This window comes from Manduca sexta, chromosome 15 (genome assembly GCF_014839805.1).
Source record: "Manduca sexta isolate Smith_Timp_Sample1 chromosome 15, JHU_Msex_v1.0, whole genome shotgun sequence".
Lineage (NCBI taxonomy): Eukaryota > Metazoa > Arthropoda > Insecta > Lepidoptera > Sphingidae > Manduca > Manduca sexta.
In genome coordinates, this window is record NC_051129.1 from 2824184 (window position 1) to 2843944 (window position 19761).

A 19761-nucleotide genomic window follows, 5' to 3' on the forward strand; every position below is an offset into this window, starting at 1 on the left:
TAGTAACAAGTCTTTTAGTCATTATCCTTTATTAATTGGTAATCATGTTTAATAATTGAATAAAAATTAACAATTGCAATACTAGGAAACACCTTCGTAATATTCATGGATATGACGTATAATCCTTATTTAATAATTATTACCGATGAAATTAAAGATTAAGGATCATTTAACGATACTTGAAGATAAGATATGACGGTGAGCCATATCAGGTTGTTAAAAAGTAATTGCCATGACGTCCCACTGATTCCAATGAGTCATATAGGACTATTGACGAAAAAAGGTGGTAATTCAATCTTTAAAAATTGGCGATAAGATAATTATGATAATTATCCGTTTGAAAGGGTTACTTAGAAGAGTTCTACGATTATATAGAGTGGATATTGGTAAGACATACAAGAATTATGCCCTTATGTGATGGTTTCTCGATCTACCGTGAAATAGCAAAACACCAATGTAAAATGCTTTATATTTGTTCTACATCGTGATTTGTATTTAAATTATGTCTGGCTTTATCGGTGAAGGAAAACATCGTAAGGAAACCTGCATACCCGAGAAATTCTCTATAGGAATTTTGAGAGTGTGTGAAGTCTACCAATCCGCACTAGACCAGCGTGGTTGGATTAAAGCCTAATGCCTCTCAGTAGAGGCCTGTGCCCAGCAATGGGACAGTATATTACAGGGCTGATATTACTATTTATTATTTATGTTATAATAACATTGATTAGTAACTCGTAACCGATACACGGCCTCTGGTCGCCAGTCTGTATCGTGTTACTGACCACATCCCAGCGACTGGCTTCCGTTTGGAAAATCTTATGTAAGAAAATACTCCGCTCACGTAACTGTATAGGGAAACGTTTCTAATCTTAATGATATTTGATTTAATCGCGGTTTAAGGTGTATTTTAATAAAGAACCGGTATGAATGGGGTTTATTGTATATATAGTGAACTCCTGTATATCTTTCAAGTGCAATGCAATAAGTGAAGTTAAATTGAAATAAATCATCCCCTTAGGAAAAACTGTCACCGGATTATTATTTATAAGTTAGTCATAATGGTTTGGTGGTTGTATACTTTACAAGTAGCTAAATAATTCAGTCCGACTATATTCTGGTATCTGTTTCCGTTCTTTTAAACGGTACCAAGGAATTTCTGTTCAACATAATAAAAAAAGAGGTCAATTAAATATCTTATTGAAAAGGTGTGTTTACCCACTGAAAAAATAAAAAAGAATACATTCACTTTAACTTATTACCTTTGAAATATGTTTGGGCACTAAAGCATATCGGGGTACAATATTGTATGCACCTTGTTGAAAAAAATACACAATAAAGTCTATTTTAAAATAGATATTTCTCAAGAATCCAATTTCGCACTTATGGATCGATTGACAACTAACAACTAGACCGATCAAGCATAACATTGTCCATAACCTTACAAATAATAAATATAACCTTATTCATAAAATAACTTCAAGGAGACGGCAAAGGAAGTCGAACCGTACAGCCAAGTTACAAGATTCTCGTAATAATTAGCAAGTCGCGTCGGATGCTTATGTAACTGGTCGTATTGACACTGTTTTTAGAGGTTATATCGATTTGAGAGTCCGTAAGGTTGTGAATAAAGGTTTTTTGGGTGTGTATGAACGATTAGTGGATAAGTTATGTTTACTTTATTATATTGCATCTGTGGATTAGAGTGCAAACTTTTTCTATTTATCTCTCTCTAATGTAGGGTCGGAGCAACGCATTTGTTAAAAAAAATTCAGACCATTGTATCCAGTAAATTCATCTTAATATAGTCATAAATTTCACGGTTAAACTTAATATGCCGTCATACAGTTTGCAATTAAAATGTCGTAATGAACCTCACGTCGATTACGACTTAAAGCAAATTATTTGTCATAAAACAAATACACATCACGCCTTCTTCACGAAGGAGTAAACAAAGATGCAACCAGGGCACTTAACTTCGCCGTCTAAGTTCCGTCCCATGATGATCACATCATAGGACGATAGGGGGTGAGCCTGTCGCCATATCGGACGTAACCAAACTAGTTCATAATGAGCGAAATCCTATTATTACTTTGGCCGACCCTGAATTTGAACCCGGGACCTTAAAACGATATCGTGCCGCGCATACAATCAAATACGCCACTGAATGAAAGAAGTATAAGATTAGTCAATTTACGTAGCAAAATAAATACCCGGATGTCAGTTAAATATTAACAAATATAGCTTTTAAGTCGTTGAATACGCCTAATTAACTGGGGCCTTATTCTCTATCCCGCACGTTATTTTGACAGTGCGTAACAAGCACGTAACACAACGCGTCATGTTTAGGACTATAGAGATTTGGCTTACAGAATACCATTCCACGCACATTTCTCGAAGATAACATGACATGGCCGCGTTACGCGTTTACACTATCATACAGAATAAGGGCCCTGATTGGCAATGATAGTTCGGTGGCTTGCCAAAGGAATTGTGATCTTTATTCCAAGGTTGATAAGACGCTTAAAATGGAATTAGATATTGGCAACAATATAATTGATTGCTACTATTCTTATATGTTATCGATAAGTTTTTCACATGGATAATAAATTACTGTTTGTTTATACATGCATGACAAAGTCACTCCACTGCACCTGATGGTAAGTGGAGTGGGGTCCAATAGAATGTCGACTGACGAGAGTTGATTACCCGTCGGCAGTCGACACAATTATACCGGCCTGTTGGAACCGGATATACACAAACTGATCCCAGAACGCGACACACTTAGGTACGTGGGCCAGTGGCGAAGAGCCCATATAACCTGATTTCTACCGGCTTCCCTTTCGTAATTATCATTAGAATAATTTGTAGTCGGCATTTATGCATATCAGTACCTATATGTTGTGTCGGCTTACCTTTCGGAAAACTTCACCCTTCGCCACTAAAGTCGCTCTCCGAGCGGATATAAAATATATCCTACCACCATGAGCAAGGTTAGGTGAGATCGCTATGTTTATTTCCTCTAAGCATAAGTGTGCGTGTTGTGTCCCGGTTTGAATGTAGTATCCAGCATAATTACTGGGCATTATGAGACTTAACATCGTATGTCACAGGACGAGCGCATTGGAGTGTCACGCAGTACTTTATAATTAAAAAAAATATATGATGTTTCTATTGAGGGGTCGTAACGCATACCATTATGTAAGTAGTATACTCGTCTTGTCATGCATTTGCAATAAAAAAAGTGAATTATCGTTTAATACTTAACGTATAATGGTACAAGGCATTTAATTATTAACAGCTATAGGAAAGGAGCGAGCGGTTTATACTAATTAGAGTCTACGCAAGTGACGTTTTAAACAAGATGATAGCGTTTATGATACGCGGGCTTTGCTATTTCCCCCGCAAACTATTGATTAGACTTTTATGAACATACAAAAGTCTTACATTATTTTATAATCAACTATAAAAGTCCCGCTATATATATTCCCAGGATAAAAAGTAGTATCTAGTAACTTTCCCAGGATCATAAACTATCTTCATGCCAAATTTCACAAAAATCCGTTCAGTAGATTTGGAGAAAATCGATAACATACACACAGACAAAAATGCATATTATATTCCGGAAAAGGACTAACGCAGGTGAATTCGGGAGCAAAAACTAGTCCTGCTTAGTCACTCGTAAATTTAGTAAACCACGTAACCCAATAGCCAACACCCACTAGAAATATTCGCCGGAATTCTTGTTCTATGATTAATAATAGCGCACAGCACAAAAGGCATTAACATTGACAAATGATACCTTGCAATTGCATTTGACGAATACTTGCGAAATGTTTAATGAAGCTGGGTTTGATTGGTTTCCCACCATTTAATCACGTGGTATGTAAGTCTAATAATTGAGGTATAAGGTTTAGATTAAGACATAAAGAGCAATTTCTGATGTCCCATTACCTAATTATAGTTTTACTTCTAATTTATATCTGAAGAAACAGAAAAAAAAACTGAAGAACAATAAAAGGAAAGTGTTTACTTCTTATTTTTAGCTGAAAAAGAAAATAACAGAAAACTGATGTACAATGAAAGGAAAGTATTATTTGACTTGATAATAGACAGCTTATAATGCTGTCTATGGAAACAGAATCAATAAAAAAAACCTTTTTTGTTTACTAGTTGTCACCAAAACTTCTTAGAAACTATGATTATTAGTCCTGTATTATACGCACGGCTTCGTCTATTACTGAGAGGGTTTAGGTCTTACTCCACCACGCTGGCTTAGTGCAGGTTGACAGAGTACATATACATACTCTCGATATTCTTATGGTGAAATCTCTGGTAGGTGTCCACACGGCGTTTTTCTACTATACACAACTACTACACACAACTCCGAAATGTCAGAGTGTGGCTTGCGTTTTGAACTTGCAGACATTGTCTCGGTAGACCTTTCCATTCCCACCTAGACCTTGTACTTGGATGATGATGGTATTAATTCAGAATGACCAAACTACACATTGAGGTGTCTAGATCTTCAAATCTACTAAGTTTTCTTAATTCTTTATATGATACTGTTGGTTTAAGTGAACTCATGTTGGTTATTGTTTTTCTCACGTGTAATTTCTATTTGATTTTTGTTTTTTTATAGATTTTGTATCACTTTTATTTTTGGTATACTTAAATAATACTGTGTAAATCTTTAGTGTAAATTATATCCGATGTAATATATTATGTTAGTTGTGGTTGCCTGTAACTGGGTAGTTTGATTTGAGTGTTTAGTTTCCTTTTTTCTTAATGTATTACCCACTAGGGAATAACTTAAAAATAGTTATATAAAAAAAATATATTTACATAATTTCATAAAATACAATGTACTGGTAATAAAAAAAATATATGTCATGAAGACAATGGGAACGTGCAAACAGTTTAACATCGCTTCGCAATCATATACATTAAAACCATAACGTATGAGTTATGACGTAAATCTATTAGCTTATTATTGACTTGTTATTTCTCAAATAGCAAACACACAGCAGGATATTATTCTAACAAAAATAACTTTGCTCTGTTTCATACAAACAAAACAAATAGTTACCCACGGACGGCCAAATAAAAACATATCTGTTATTGATAACGTGTTTTCATAGCCAAAAAATAGATATAAAAGATATCGTATTTTCCTAATTTAATAGTGATATCATATTGAAAGAATTGTGAAGCTGGTCGCGATTTATTGGTTGAAGAATTTGGAATTCTTTTAGAATGTAAAATAGAAAAAATGCTTAATTCATCACGTAGGCAAACATAGTTGCGCTTATGATAAATCAAGGTACATGAGAATATTTAATTATTACTTAAATAAAGTCGCTTATAAATAAACACATTTTATCATTTTATATTGGACATTAATAAATGGAAGATTATAAAGTAAACAAAGAAGCCAGTTCGAGCTGGTAGGAAAGAAGAAATAAAAAAACTGTAGGATGTAAAGAATTACAACCTTATTTTTTATACTTAGTAAGGAGAGATTTGTTCGGAGTACTTTTCTGGAATTTGTGTCTGTTATGACGATAGTCTCACGCCCATTACAATATCATGGAAGATACAGATGGCTGGGTGCTTTGGTTGGACCACTGCCTACCTTCGGCGTAAATGCGTGATTGTTTTGTTTTTTTTTTTTTTGTATGAAAACACGTATTTCGCCAATCGATATTTTACTTGGATTCCATTGCACTCACCACACAGATGCGGTGTATATGATTTTAGTTATATAATAATATCAGCCTTGTATTACATACTGTCCTACTGCTGAGCACGGGCCTCCTCTACTACTGAGAGGGATTAGGCCATAGTCCACCACGCTGGCCTAGTGCGGATTGGTAGACTTAACATGCCCTCAAAATTCGTATAAAGAACTTCTAAGGGACTAAGACTTCCTTACGATGTTTTCCTTCACCGTTAATGCAAGCGATAATTCACAAATATAATAGTTAATTGTTTTAAAACTTCAAAAAATCACTATAATATTGTATTAAATAAAGTCGATACAGAAAAAAGTAACTCTAAATTATTAAAAACTTACTACAGACCTAATTCTCGATCATTCGACATATCCGACTTTCACACACAAACTGTTCAAATACATCACGAAACAAACCATTCCATGACTCGAATGTAAACACCCAGAAACGAGGCCTAGGGTCATCGAGCTTACAATAATTGCTGACAGTATTTCGCTACCACATACCATTTTTATTTACCTTCACGTAACTTACAAAGTAACGTAGGCAGACTTTATTTCAACTATATAAGATCGATAGTTCCACAGCCTAGTTGATTGGTGAATGCAAAACTGTGTTGTTTAATTTCGGAGGTGGCATTGACACGGTACGTGATAGGCGTCTTTGACGTGACTTTGTACTTTGAAACGTTGTGAAGATGTGGCTTTGAGACATAAATTATACATTTTGCAATATCTATTTAGGATTCAGAACATTAAGGTCGTGGTATGAAATTAATCCTTAAGAAATGCTTCGTGGTAAATCGGGTTTGCAGAAATGATTTATTGTAATCAAATGAAAGATTAATCCGGCATTACATAGTATGTCATAGCTTTAGCTATAGATGTATGAAAAAAATGTTGAATTGCAAAAAATATGTGCGAAATTAAAGATCAAAACTTATTGTCCAAAACCAGGTTACCGTTTTATTGAATGTGAAAAAACTACGCAAAAGTTTTTAATCTATGCAATAGATCTTGGCTGGAAAAAAATCGAACAATAATTTTGTATATTGAACTTTATAACTTTCAATTTCAATATCACTTTCTATCCCATTTGTGACAGCCATGTCTTTCAAATCGATTTGTTTTTTATGTGAAGTAATCGAGAGTATTCGAATATTTTTATGGTCTTGAATGACCACTGGGTCGCTTTGTCCGCGGGTGAAAGTTGAACGTCATTTGACATTCCAGATTTTTCCTGTTTCAAAAGGGCAAAGGAATACTATAACATAATGCCGCGTGAAACAAATTAAAAAAATATTTACTTAACAAATAACAGAAATTATTGCTTTTATTATGACGTACCTCAAATTAAGATTTATTGAGACTATTAGACCTTTGGATGAGTCATCCGGAAATCAGAGGGCATATGAAGTATCAATGCATATTAAATTCCTAACGGTTCGGCGAGTGTGAAATTATTACATGTAATACGAGGACAGACAGACAGGCATCGTTTGGGGTTAATTGGATATGATGTAAATACGATAGGCATATCCACTTAGCACTCTGCCAGTTCATCTGTATGATCTCCGTCAACTAGATGGAATTGCACAGCTTAGGCTCTTACAAAACTACCATCTATTTTGATTTTATGCACGGATATTAAGTGTGAATTGAAACTTTTTGCGCTAAATCCTTTTTTTAAATAGGAATGCGTACATTTAAATATAATTCCTATATTTTAAATTCGAAATTTAAAATGAAATTGCGTTCGTCGTTCCTTTGAAGCTCTTATCGAGTTTTATTCTGATTCTATGGAAATGAATTAATAATGATATAGTGGATTACATATATATTATGTATCAATAAGGAAACTGCATCCTTTCTTGTACAAGCTTGAAATTAATTCCCGGGTGGCCAACACTGCGCGAAAAACCGCCAAACCCAACCTTATTTAATAACATAAAAAGACACAAATGCGCTTTAATAAAAACTGGCGTACGAGCGAATTAAAATGATCTCGCTATGATTACGCATATTAACATGTTTGCCGGTATAATTGACATGTAAAAAACTTGGAAAAAAACTTCAAGAATCAACATTTACCGTGACTTCCTACTTCATTAGGATGCCGCGCCCAGCAGCTGTTGTAGTCGCATTTAGAGATCCGTGATACGACATAATGACTTAAAGGTTTTTTGAATTATTGGCGTTGTGGAACTTATGTAAAAGAATTTTTCGTAAAAAAAACTTTGGATGCCTTAAATATGTTCAAGCATAAAAAATTACCAGAATTTTTATATTTTGGTTTCTCTAACCCACTTTGTTTTTCTCGGAAAAAATATATCGTTTGCTTTAAAAGGTTAAATCCATGATGCGATTGAATCTAACGAATTGATTCGTTCCGAAACACGTGGAATTGGAATGTTATAACGTTTTATAAGGTTTTCATTGTTTCTTTGTTTACCGATTACATTTATGGGCTGTGAAAGATTAGTGTACGAGGTCAGACAATAATTTGTGTGAGGTTAAAGTATATTAGATTGTATTATACTTCAGAAGGACAGAAATCTCGTCAGAGGGACGGTAAAAAGAAATAAATTTGTCAAAATGACAGAAAAAATTATGCCTTGACACTCCTAAATTCGTAAACCATAAATCTCAATTTTAACTTATTGATATTCTTTAGTACAAAATACTGATTAGACTGTAGCAAACAAAGCTTTTAATTCGATATATATCAATATCAGTTTTTCATTGATGCTCCGCTCCTATTGGTCATAGCGTGATGTTATATAGCCCATAGCCTTCCTCGATAAATGGGCTATCCAACACTAAAATAATTTTTCAATTTGTACCAGTAGTTTCTGATATTTGCGCGTTCAAACAAACAAACAGATACTTCAGCTTAATATAATATAGATAGAGGTAGGTTATACAGAACCCTTAGTAAATGAAATGTTAAAGTGCTGTCAGTTAACGGTGATTATAAGACGGTACTTTCTTTCCACCGCTTTACAATTGAGATAGAGAAATGATAAGCTCATGCATTGCTGAGATACGTTTTGACCACACGTTTTGTTCTTTGAATTGTTTAGAACAATCTATGTTATATAATGTTAGAACAATTAATGATAAAACTAATTAGTTTTTTATATAATACTAGCTGACTCGACAGTTGTCCTGCCTTAACTGTGAATCGCACCTTTAGAGTTACAGTAGTACAGTTGATGCAAGTGCAAAAAACTGTTAAATTAGCTTTATAATCCACATTTGAAAAGTGTCAAACTATCGAATGCAACACCGACTTTCGTGTAACTACCAAACATGCCTCATTGTAATTCTAAGGCGCGATATAACTATGTGACCTATGAATATTGAATTTAATTAATTAAAGAAATATATTCAAAAACATATTGTTTATTATTGTAATGCGCTATGATACACGCATTCTCTCAATCGCTGACAGTTATGTAAAAATAATATAGTCATTAAGTTTAAAGTAGTATGGGCCCGGTGACGACAGTTTGTCAGTATATAATACAGGGCTGATATTATAAATTGTATATGCACTTATCTTCAAACTAAATGGATCGAATTGTGGTATCTCTTATGCAAGATTCCGTGGAGGCAGTCGCCACAATTTGTAATTCTGGCAAAAAACAGCAATGTGTATGCACTTTTACGTTATGGTTTTAAAGGTCACTAATATAATTATATCATGATTACCAGCTTATGTCTTGGACAAACGCATTACAATGCCACGACTTCGTTTGCAATTCCACATTCGCAACGATGTCTTGTTTATGGGTGATAGAGTTGCTATCGGAAGCGCCTTGAACGTCACGTCCTGTAGTTGGAATATAACCCTTATTTGTCAAGCCAAACATGGTCTTAACGTCAATTTCGCACAAATATTTGTTCAGTTATAAAACAAGAGGAAGTAACGTAACAGCGTTGCAACTCGCAACCGAGATCCGTGTGCGCCTGCGGTTACGCGGTGCGTGTGACGCATGCGTATAACAACGGTGCGATTTGTCGTCTTCCTGTATTTTTTGGAAGCTAAGGAAGGTAAAACACTGGTAGTTCATCTACGGAAGGATGCTAAATAAGAAATTGCTGGCAGCCCTATAAATCCCTTCTTCTTCTTATCTCTATTTGTTCAAAGAGATTGGCATATTCTCGGTGTAATTTTTTTAATAACAAGCATAAACATTCTTGGTGTAGTCAGTCAAAAAAATAGTTGAACAAATACAAATTTCAAAACGCATTTACGCTTCAATAGAAATATTTATTTTTCTTTACAATAAAGAAGTTTATTTGAAATGTATTGTAGTGAATAAAAAAAGATTGTTGATACGGAGACAAAAGTTTAAAGGCGATTTGAAATTGCAATTGTTTAGTTACTTTTGTGGCTGTATATAATATGTACCTAATTTAAGCACAAATAAAGTCCATTATTTATTACAAATACTAGCTTATTGCGGCCACTACATCGCAACAATTTCAGTTATTTATAAACAGTTAAGCTCTTTTGAAACCATTTGAATTATTAAGAAATTGGATTACATCAATAACTATTCTAATTTAGGATTAAAATGTTGACATAATTTTAAAAACAAGTAAAAAGTATCTCAGTAATACAATTTTACCTTTAATTAAATCGCACTCTACAACTAAATGACCTATTTCGAAATTTTTATATTATATGATTTTTTTAAAAAACGACCTTCCAAAAATGCGCTATGACGAAAAAAAAATTATAAAATAAAAACAGTAATTCTCATTTTCGACGACAACCCAATTCACTGCCTTTTATATTGTTTTCCATATTTTTTTATTACTTTCTAACATCATCTATTTTGTTACTTTCCGACATATCTTTTTTGAGTTCGATCACCTTAGTTATAAGGGTGCGAACTATCTTTACGATATAAATAAACCAAAAGCCACACTATACTGTAGCGCACGCGTCATGACATGTATTATCGTTCTTAATAAGTATTACTTACGCTTTCCTTTTCGGTGTAGCTTTGTGACATTTTACTCCTATTGTCATTTCTTAGACCATTTTACATCTATTTTCGATCAGTTTTGTATCAGATGATCGATTTATACAGGACTAGCTTTTACCTGCTGCTCCGCCCGCGTAATAAAGTTTTTCTGGAATAAATATTTGCCGGGATAAAAATTAGCTTATAGCACTCTGGAGTAATGTGGTCTCCTATACATACATACACAGTATCGCGTCTCTATCCTATAGGGGTAGGCAGAGACTATGGATTGCCCTTTTGCACGATTTTGGCATACTTCTCTGGCTTCCTTCACCTTCATCAATATTTTCATGCATTCCCGCCGGTTCAGGGTAATTTTGACCTGGCTTTTACTAAGAATGCCAGATATCTGACATTCGAATGTACGGCGCGGTGGACCCCTACTGCCTCTTCCATCATTCGCCTTATAAACCCTCTATGTCAGTCTCCTATCATCCATTCTCTCCCAAACCCCGGGGTGGTGCCCAAACCACCACTGCTGCCTTTAGTAAAAAAAATCGGTTTTTATCAACTCCTCCTCATCTTCCTTATACGCCTACATTATTATCAGTACATTGGTTAATTCTATTTATTTTCAGTACATTTCTCGTTAAGGGTAAGCTTCATAAAATTAATGCGAATTTTATATTACTCATTACGGTCAATATATTTTTATTGACAATCGAAAACATATCAAATCGATAGCCGCTTCGATATTTACATATCAGTACGTTACGGGCAATTGACTTTAATCGATAATTTAAAATCCATCGATTTGAAAGGTATTACAATGTTTATATCAATAATATTTGGCTAATCACCGATAACGGTTTTGAATTCGTTTAAAAGTCACTGATACTTAGCGGTGATAGCTTTTTTTTTCATGGAGAAAATTCTCTTGGCTCCCCCTAGTGCATATGCAAGGTAGACCGGGTTTGTCGGATTTTTATCGACTGCAAAACCCATGGTAGTCTTCATCACCGCTATGGAATGACTACGGGACCTAGGACCGAACACTCCGAAGCTATTCCAGTGCCAGCATTTTAAGCACGATTCGGGGGTAAGATTACTGGTCCCTCGACAAAGTTCTTGGGATGTCCAAACTAAGACGAATTATCCTCTCAGCGTCTTCGTGTAATAAATCGCGGAGACGATGGTCAGGGGTTTGAACCCCACAAGACCTCTGAATTTTTAGTTATTTGGAATCTGCAAACTCGCATTAGTCAATGTGGTGGACTAATACTTAAAGCCGTTGTAGCAGTGGCACGTGCCTAACAATTACAGGGCTAATATATTTGTTAATTGGTAATATCATTTTATTCACACACCTCCATTTGACAGCACTAAATGAAGACGGCCGTAATCAGATCTAATAAACCCAGAGGACGATATCACTCTAGCTGTATGACGTAAAAACGAGTTCCTGAAACTCTTACACTCTACAAGACCGCAGTTCCGTCCTCGCCGCGTTCCCCGTCCCTCCGACCCTTTTATTAGTTCCGGCCCGCGTGCCGACGAATACGGTATTGGATAGATTGTCTAGTATACTCATCCCTAACCATTGATATCTCATCCCCTCCCAGTGACTGTTCTAGGTCCGAGGTCCGTAACTTAATTTCCAAAGGTGGCGAGCGTCTTAACGCTAACCCAAAAGTCCGGGGTATTTGTATAAGATATATCCAAAGAAACCTGTATTTACACATTTTAACAATACTCGTGTTTGTCAAAACAATGTCTTTAAGTGATGTAACTCAGAATATCTTACTAATGGGTCAGTACATTTGCATTTCAAACGGTCAGTACGAGTGTTAGACAATCCGAGATTACTTTCACTACACGCAGTATAGCTCTGTTTGTTTTGACGTACAGTCGGACAGACAAGTTTACCATGACGGATAATAAACGTCGAGGAACTGAAACCTTTTGCTAGGGCCTGCAAATGGAGAACTGTGTGATGATAAGATTGTGAATTGATCTGATCATAGTTTATGATGGATTTCGACCTTATAGCGGATAGGTATTAGGTTGTTATGGTTGCATAATTTTAAAAATTGGAGCCACTAATGCCGTTTTCCGATAAATACAGAAAATTCAGAAACTATGCATAACTTCAATAACCTAATACCATAAAGAATAGAACTCCAAAAATCTACAGTAAATATATTTAGATTTTAAAAAAAGAATAATGACAGAAAACGTAAAACACAACTTTATAAAAAAACATTCAGGCAAAGATATCCGTTAACTGTTACAAATTACAATAAAAAAAAAAACAATTCTAAACAAAAACAATATTAGAAACGCAGTTACATTGAATAAAACGGAATGTATTTAAATAAATTGAAACCGACGCTTATGGAATCAATTTGATTTAATCTTGCTTGATGATTAGTTGCTTAAGCATACTCATTGGTAATTATCTCAAATGGATCCCGTATTAAAGTTGCTACATCGTTGCGACTAAGACCTACCGCACGTTGACTTCTAAGCGACTTAGCGGTAGCAAAAACGCAATGTGGAGTTTGATTTTTACCAGGGATTTTAGAGATTATCTCATTTCATATGAATATTACCATAAGATAATTGTTTGACGTAATTAGAAAAGAAAAATCTACCCCCTTTCTGCAAACTGTGATTTGAATCTAGAAACTTAGTATAGCAGACAGTGTGACGTCAAGTTGGATTACTATTGAGGTTGCGTTGGCAAAAATCATTTAATACGTTCTAACACTTTTTGAAATCAAATTAATAGTATGAATATCTACCTGCACATTTTGAGTAAATTGGCGCAGTCCCCAAACAGCGTCGCGACAATTTGTTATTGCCGTGTGCGCAGGGCCTTAGTGATTTGCGTACTATGGATCATATTAGCTGCGCATGCTAATGTAATAGGCTTGAGGCTTTATGAGAGAATACCATAAAAGGACACTGTGTACGCGTTGAGAAAAGTGATTGCTTTAATTCTGTTAGCTTGACAAGTATTAACTCCTACTATATTCTCATCTCATAAGTTCTTTAAAGAACTTCTTAATTCTTTATAACTTTATACATTTTCCATATTGCCTTTATCTCATGTTTAGATTAAGGAAAACTTGCAGAATGCTACGTACGCAAAAAAAAAATACGTGTAAACAATTGTTCGGTTAAAAAAAATAAAATTAAATCGAATTGTAAGTGTAATTGAATACAAAAAAATCGCAACTTGATAGTTGTAGACATGGGCACATACACGTCACACGTTTAGCCCCGAAGGGGTATGCAGAGGCGCAACTACGGCAACCACTTATGGCCATGTGTGTTCCGTCGCATGATGTGATAGGGGGTGAGCCTAGCGCCATATCGGGCACAAATTCCAAACTCCGGACTGATAGTGAGTAGATAACCCAAATATCACTTTGCCCGACCCGGGATTCGAACCCAAAACCTCAGAGCGTTGCCTTACAGCGCATACAACAACTACGCCACCAAGGCAGCGAAACTAAAGACATCTTATTCATTTGTTTAACTAAAAATAACGTCAGAACATTTCTCCCCGACTGTCCACAATTCAGTTCTCGCACAGAACATGTAGTCTACTTTCGATTTCCAAATAGCGCTCGTATTCGGCCGTAGCGTGGGCGAACTTGCCATTACTGCCCGAATCGTTTTCGCAATTCGGACATTAAGATTTTGATGGGATGTGAATTGCCGGTTTCGTTCTATCGGCCCCTTAATTTATGGTGCTATTGTGGTATATTTTCATATTTACCGGTTATTTTGAGATATTACTGTATGTCGTTTTGGTGAAACCTTCGATAATGATCTTTTGAGAATTGAGCACCAAGATAGTATTTATAGTTAGGTGCTTACGTCACTGGCGGTTAAGAATAAATAATGACTGAACTATGAAATAAACTAGTTAAAGATGATCGTGGATCTGTGGAAGAGCGACTGAGTGGTATTGTTGGGTTCATAAATCTTACGACTCAGTAACAAACTACTTAGATGGAAAACATGTGACGACCAGTGGATTAAGTGCATGACTCCTTGTTTTTTTGCATTTAAATGATGAGACAAGCACCCCGATCGCTTTATAGTATACAGTACCACTCGTAAACAGTAGCAACACCGTACATATATTTTAATTGCAAAATGTTTGTAGGGATTGATCTCCGTAACTAGTGAACCGATTTTGAAATACTTTTACTAATAGGAAGCTACATTACTCCTGAGTACAAAATAATACTTTTATCCAATTAAGTAGCCAAGTTGCGGGTAAAAACTAGTAGTATATAAAGTAGATAACCTATAGGTATCAAGTTTTAGAGGCCGCAGTGGACTAGTCCTAGAATGTTAAGCAATTGTTACTACAACATTCAAATTCAGACAAACGCATGACCATTTCACAATGGCCGTACGTAATTAGATAATTGAACTGTTAAGCTATCATGGCTCGTGACTTGAATATGCGTAACGATCTAAATATGGTGCGATACTTTTGCGATTGTATCGTTGCTATTGCAAATTCATATTCATTTATTTACGTTTCTAATTGTGTAGATTTTTGCAAAACTGATACTTTAAAAATGAAGTTGAAGTGTAAAATATTTTACAGTCAGCAAAGTGATTTTTTGTTCGCTTCACATTTCACAATAATAGTAGATATTGTTAAAGATTTATCCTTAAAATAACTTTGAATTATATCTATCCTATAAAGATATGCTTCAGAAGCAGGTTTCAGGGAACCTTTTCCCAGATATCCATGTAAGATCAACATATTTTAGAATGTAGGAAACATTGTGTTTTGATTTTGAATTTAATATTTAAATAAATTAAAAAATATTGTTGATAATATTAATGCATTCAGTCACTCTGTTTAAACTGTCCAAATAAAATAACTTATCTTTTTAGACGTTTCCTTAGCATTCCAATTATTTTAAGTTAAACTGTGATATTGTGGCTAAAACTGCAATGAGAAGATCCGCCATTTGTCACTTGCGGATGTAGGTCGGATGCGCAGGCGCAGGCGTCACGACGACCACTTTCAGACAATCTTACTTTCATCGCGCGACCTCACGAGTTAACCTCGAGTATCGTTGACTTCATTACGACATGGGGTTGATGCTCTTTATTATTAAACTTTAGCAATTATTACTCTTACAAATAAACAATGGTTTCCTTGAGAGTGGGAGTTACAATTTTTTTTTAATAGTGACGAGGCAAAATATTCCTACTGCACCTGATGGTAAGCGGAGTGAGGTCCAGATAGATTGACTGACAAGAGATGATTACCTTCGCACGTCGACACCTGTCTGTTAGAAACCAGATATACACAGGCTGATCTTGGTACGTCACACTTTCAGGAACCATCATGGCCGGTTCTCAACCTTGTGTAAGGTGGTTGCTATCCGGATGGATACAAATATCGTACCACCAGGACATGCGCTCTGCATTGTAGAATCCTGGGTTCTATCGCCAGATTCGATCAGAAATATGTGTTTTTTTTAAAACAGTTTGTCCAGGAATTGATCTTCCACGGTTCATAGCATCCAGAATTGAGTCCTTCACAGTAGAAAGCAAGCAGTCAGTCGTGAAAAATAAATCCAAATTTCTGAAATATGCATCTAATGTGCTTGATGAGTGTGGAGTAGGCTACATATAGAAGCAAATAAGTGGAGGTAAATTAGAAGTATAAGACCTAAATGCTGGTATATATTAAATAAAATCTTGTATCAATTTGATCTCTAAATCTTAAGAGGAGGCCTATGTTCAGCACTGGATTTTCAAAGGCTGATGATGATTATGAGTGTGTCTGGACCTGAACACTATAAAAAATGGTCAACTTACGTGAAGCTGGAATTATATTGTAACGGAGGAATTACCTGAATAAAATAAAAAGCAATGAGTTATTGGAGATAATTGCTTGAACAATGTATTATATTCTACAATCAAATAGTATACGTTATCATACATATAGATATTATATTAATATTAACGCAAAGTTTTATGAACACATTTTGATGCTACATATATTTCTATGTTAATTGCTTTATTAATGCTAATTACTGGATTGAATACAAGGAATTACTGCAGGGATATTGGTTTATGAATAAAGCTGTTCTTGTTTGAATATCATTTATTACTACATTGGATTACAATTGTGATATATTGTAGATTTCACCTACATAATATTACTTATGTAATAACTACACTACAGTACAACGTTTTTTATAATGTTTTATTTAACTTGCAATATATTATGTATGTATGTATCAAATCTTTGTAATGAACTTTAAAGCAGTTATTCTCAACCCATTAAAATGAGATTACACACACGTTTAGTTCGGATGACAATGCATGGTCATGTGACGTCATTCTAAATCCAATATGGCGGACGGCTAAACATGATGGACTAGTTATTTTTTGTCAACTTGATCTTGACAAAAGATCTCGCGACAGGCTTTTGTCTCTACAAAGTATAAAACAAAGACTGCTTCAATTTAAAATTTATTTTTTTCTTATCAGAGTATTGTAATTAAAGCTTGTTGATTACTATTACTTTTAATTTTATATCAGTTGGAGTATATTCTTTGTCAGAATAAAGTCGGAATTTATACATTTCAATGAAGCAACTATTTAAATTTCAATGGTAGTTATATCGTAATAAAGCATTTACTGCGTTTAACTTTGAACTTATAACAAATTTTTTGGAACGTACATAAATAATGCATTTTAATATTCAACTGTAGTTATATTGTAACAAACCATTTACCGCATTTAACTTTGAACTTATAACTGACTTGTGGGAGCACTGTTACATAAAAAAAATATGTACATAATATTATAATTTTTTTAATCACTACCGTTACTGGTAGGTCTCTCATATGTGAGAGTCCGCCTGGGTAGGTATCACTGCAATGTTTATTTCTGCCGCCAATTAGCAGTGTGTAGTCACTGTTTTGATCCCGTCTGAAGGACATTGTAGCCAGTGTAACTACTGGACATAACAAGACTCAACATCTCATGTCTCAGGATGGCGAGCGTAGTGGCTAACAAACAATACTTTGTATTTCAAGGTGTCGTGGTGTTTCTACTGTTTCTGGGCGGTCGTATCGCTTACTATCAGGTGAACAGCAAGCTCATCTCGTCATTCAAAGCAATAAATAAAAAAAAAACATCGTGACGTCAATATTGGAGAATTAACTGTTAATTTTAAACCCTAAACACGTTAGTTATGAATGTCCGCGTCACGATCCGAAGATGGCCTCATAAGGTCCCGCAAGCGTGTCGAGGCCTAGTATCGAACAAATTGTTCTATTGTTTGTTAAACAATGTGAACAATTCCAGAACAGTATTGATGATTTATTTTGTTTGTCGCTACAATTGATGTTTAGTTTATGGATTGATTCAAAGCCAAGGCAAAACAAAATCCGACTATAATGCAAATCTTTCGAATTTAAAATAAAATATATTTGTCTAAAAAACCGCAGTTGCGGATTCGATTTCCTAACAAGTAATAAACCTTTACGTTCGAAAGCTGCGCAGGAAATTTATAGCCACAATAAAAATATCCCACACCGACCTTCATGCTATTTGTTAGTAATAAAAAGTTATATGAAATAAAAAATATAATTTATATAAACACTCGTATAACATACATATTTATACAAATGTATACTATATTTTTCATGGAAGAGTCACATGATGGTAAGATTAATGACCGCCAACAAACAGTAGCTACACTGTTCATTTAATTTCTCAGAAATGAATTGATATACAGCCAATTTCAACAAACGATCCGAATCTTAATCGATACAACCCCGAGGATAAACTAATTGAGATAAGTAGTATATAATCATGTCAACAATGCATTATTTTGATTGGTCGGTTTTTGCGATAGATCGAAAAAGCGATTGCGGTGGTTTATTTAAATCGGCGGATAATGATTTGGTTATTTACCCTGCTATACGGAAATTAAGTCAGCGAATTCTGAAACACTAGTTTTCCCTCTGTGTCCCCTTTAGATATAAATATCTATATATATATATAAAAATGAATCCCTATTTCCCTTGGTCACGCCATCACGCGTGAACGGCTGGACCGATTTCACTAATTTTTTTGTTGTGTTTGTTATTGTCAGGAGAAGCTCTAATAAAAGAAAAAATTCAAAAAATTGCGCGGAAAATTACAAAATTTAAGAAAACTTAACGAAAATATTAATTTTATATAACTGAAAATAACTGTCAACGATTGACAAAGTGCGCGCTGCAAATTCAGAGTTAAGACGGGACGACGTCTGTCGGGTCAACTAGTATATAAAGTTTACTGATTGTCGCTTAAATATAATTGCCTTCATTCTTTCTAAGCATCTATTCGCGAAAATGTTTTTAAAATATTTCTTTAGTCACATTGCATATACGACATGTAAAGCTAAAAGAATTGTTTATACTTTCATTAGTCATATTATATAATATACGACATGTTAAATTCAAAGTATTTTGTTAAATTTGGCATAGACTAGTTCTGGTTAAATAAATGTCAAAATGTCTTATTGTAAGTAAAAACTGGTGAGAATGCACAGCAATGCGTTTACGAAAAGGCGCGTAACGTCTTTTTTGCTACCCAGCTAGTTGTTAGCATCATAATTGTCCGTCATCTTGAGTTAATTGATCTGCGCTTCCTAGAGTCCCGGGATATCATTTCTCAGGATCATTAGGGACTGTGTAACGGTGTCTGGGATTGTGCAAATAGGTTTGCTTATAAGGGCATGGGGTAAATGTAGAGAGCTGGATTAATTTCTTTTGATTACTATTATTTGTTTGCCGTATTATAATATGGTTCGTGTATAGCATTTTGGACGGTTTTAACCAGGGCTTTCTTTATCGAAATAATTGCCATTAAAAAGTATAGGAAGGGAGGGGCGTACAATACAATATGGACTTAAAACTTTGAGAATTAGCGTGCCCCAAAAAAGAAGTGACTAAAAAGGGCTGGTTTTATCTATTACTATGTAGAAAAGTGGGTAATTTAGAA

General features: G+C 34.7%; 1 protein-coding gene across 5 annotated transcripts in view; it reads right to left on the minus strand.

The window, feature by feature from the left end:
• Positions 1-19761, minus strand: part of LOC115453665 — a 157861-nt gene that overhangs the window by 71778 nt on the left and 66322 nt on the right. For 2 of the 5 annotated variants that reach the window (XM_037438741.1, XM_037438739.1), the window contains one exon: positions 16576-16610. The exons of the other annotated variants lie outside the window; for them this stretch is intronic. The gene's annotated coding sequence lies outside the window, so the exon portion shown is untranslated. The remainder of the gene's footprint in view (positions 1-16575; positions 16611-19761) is intronic. 5 annotated transcript variants of the gene reach the window in all.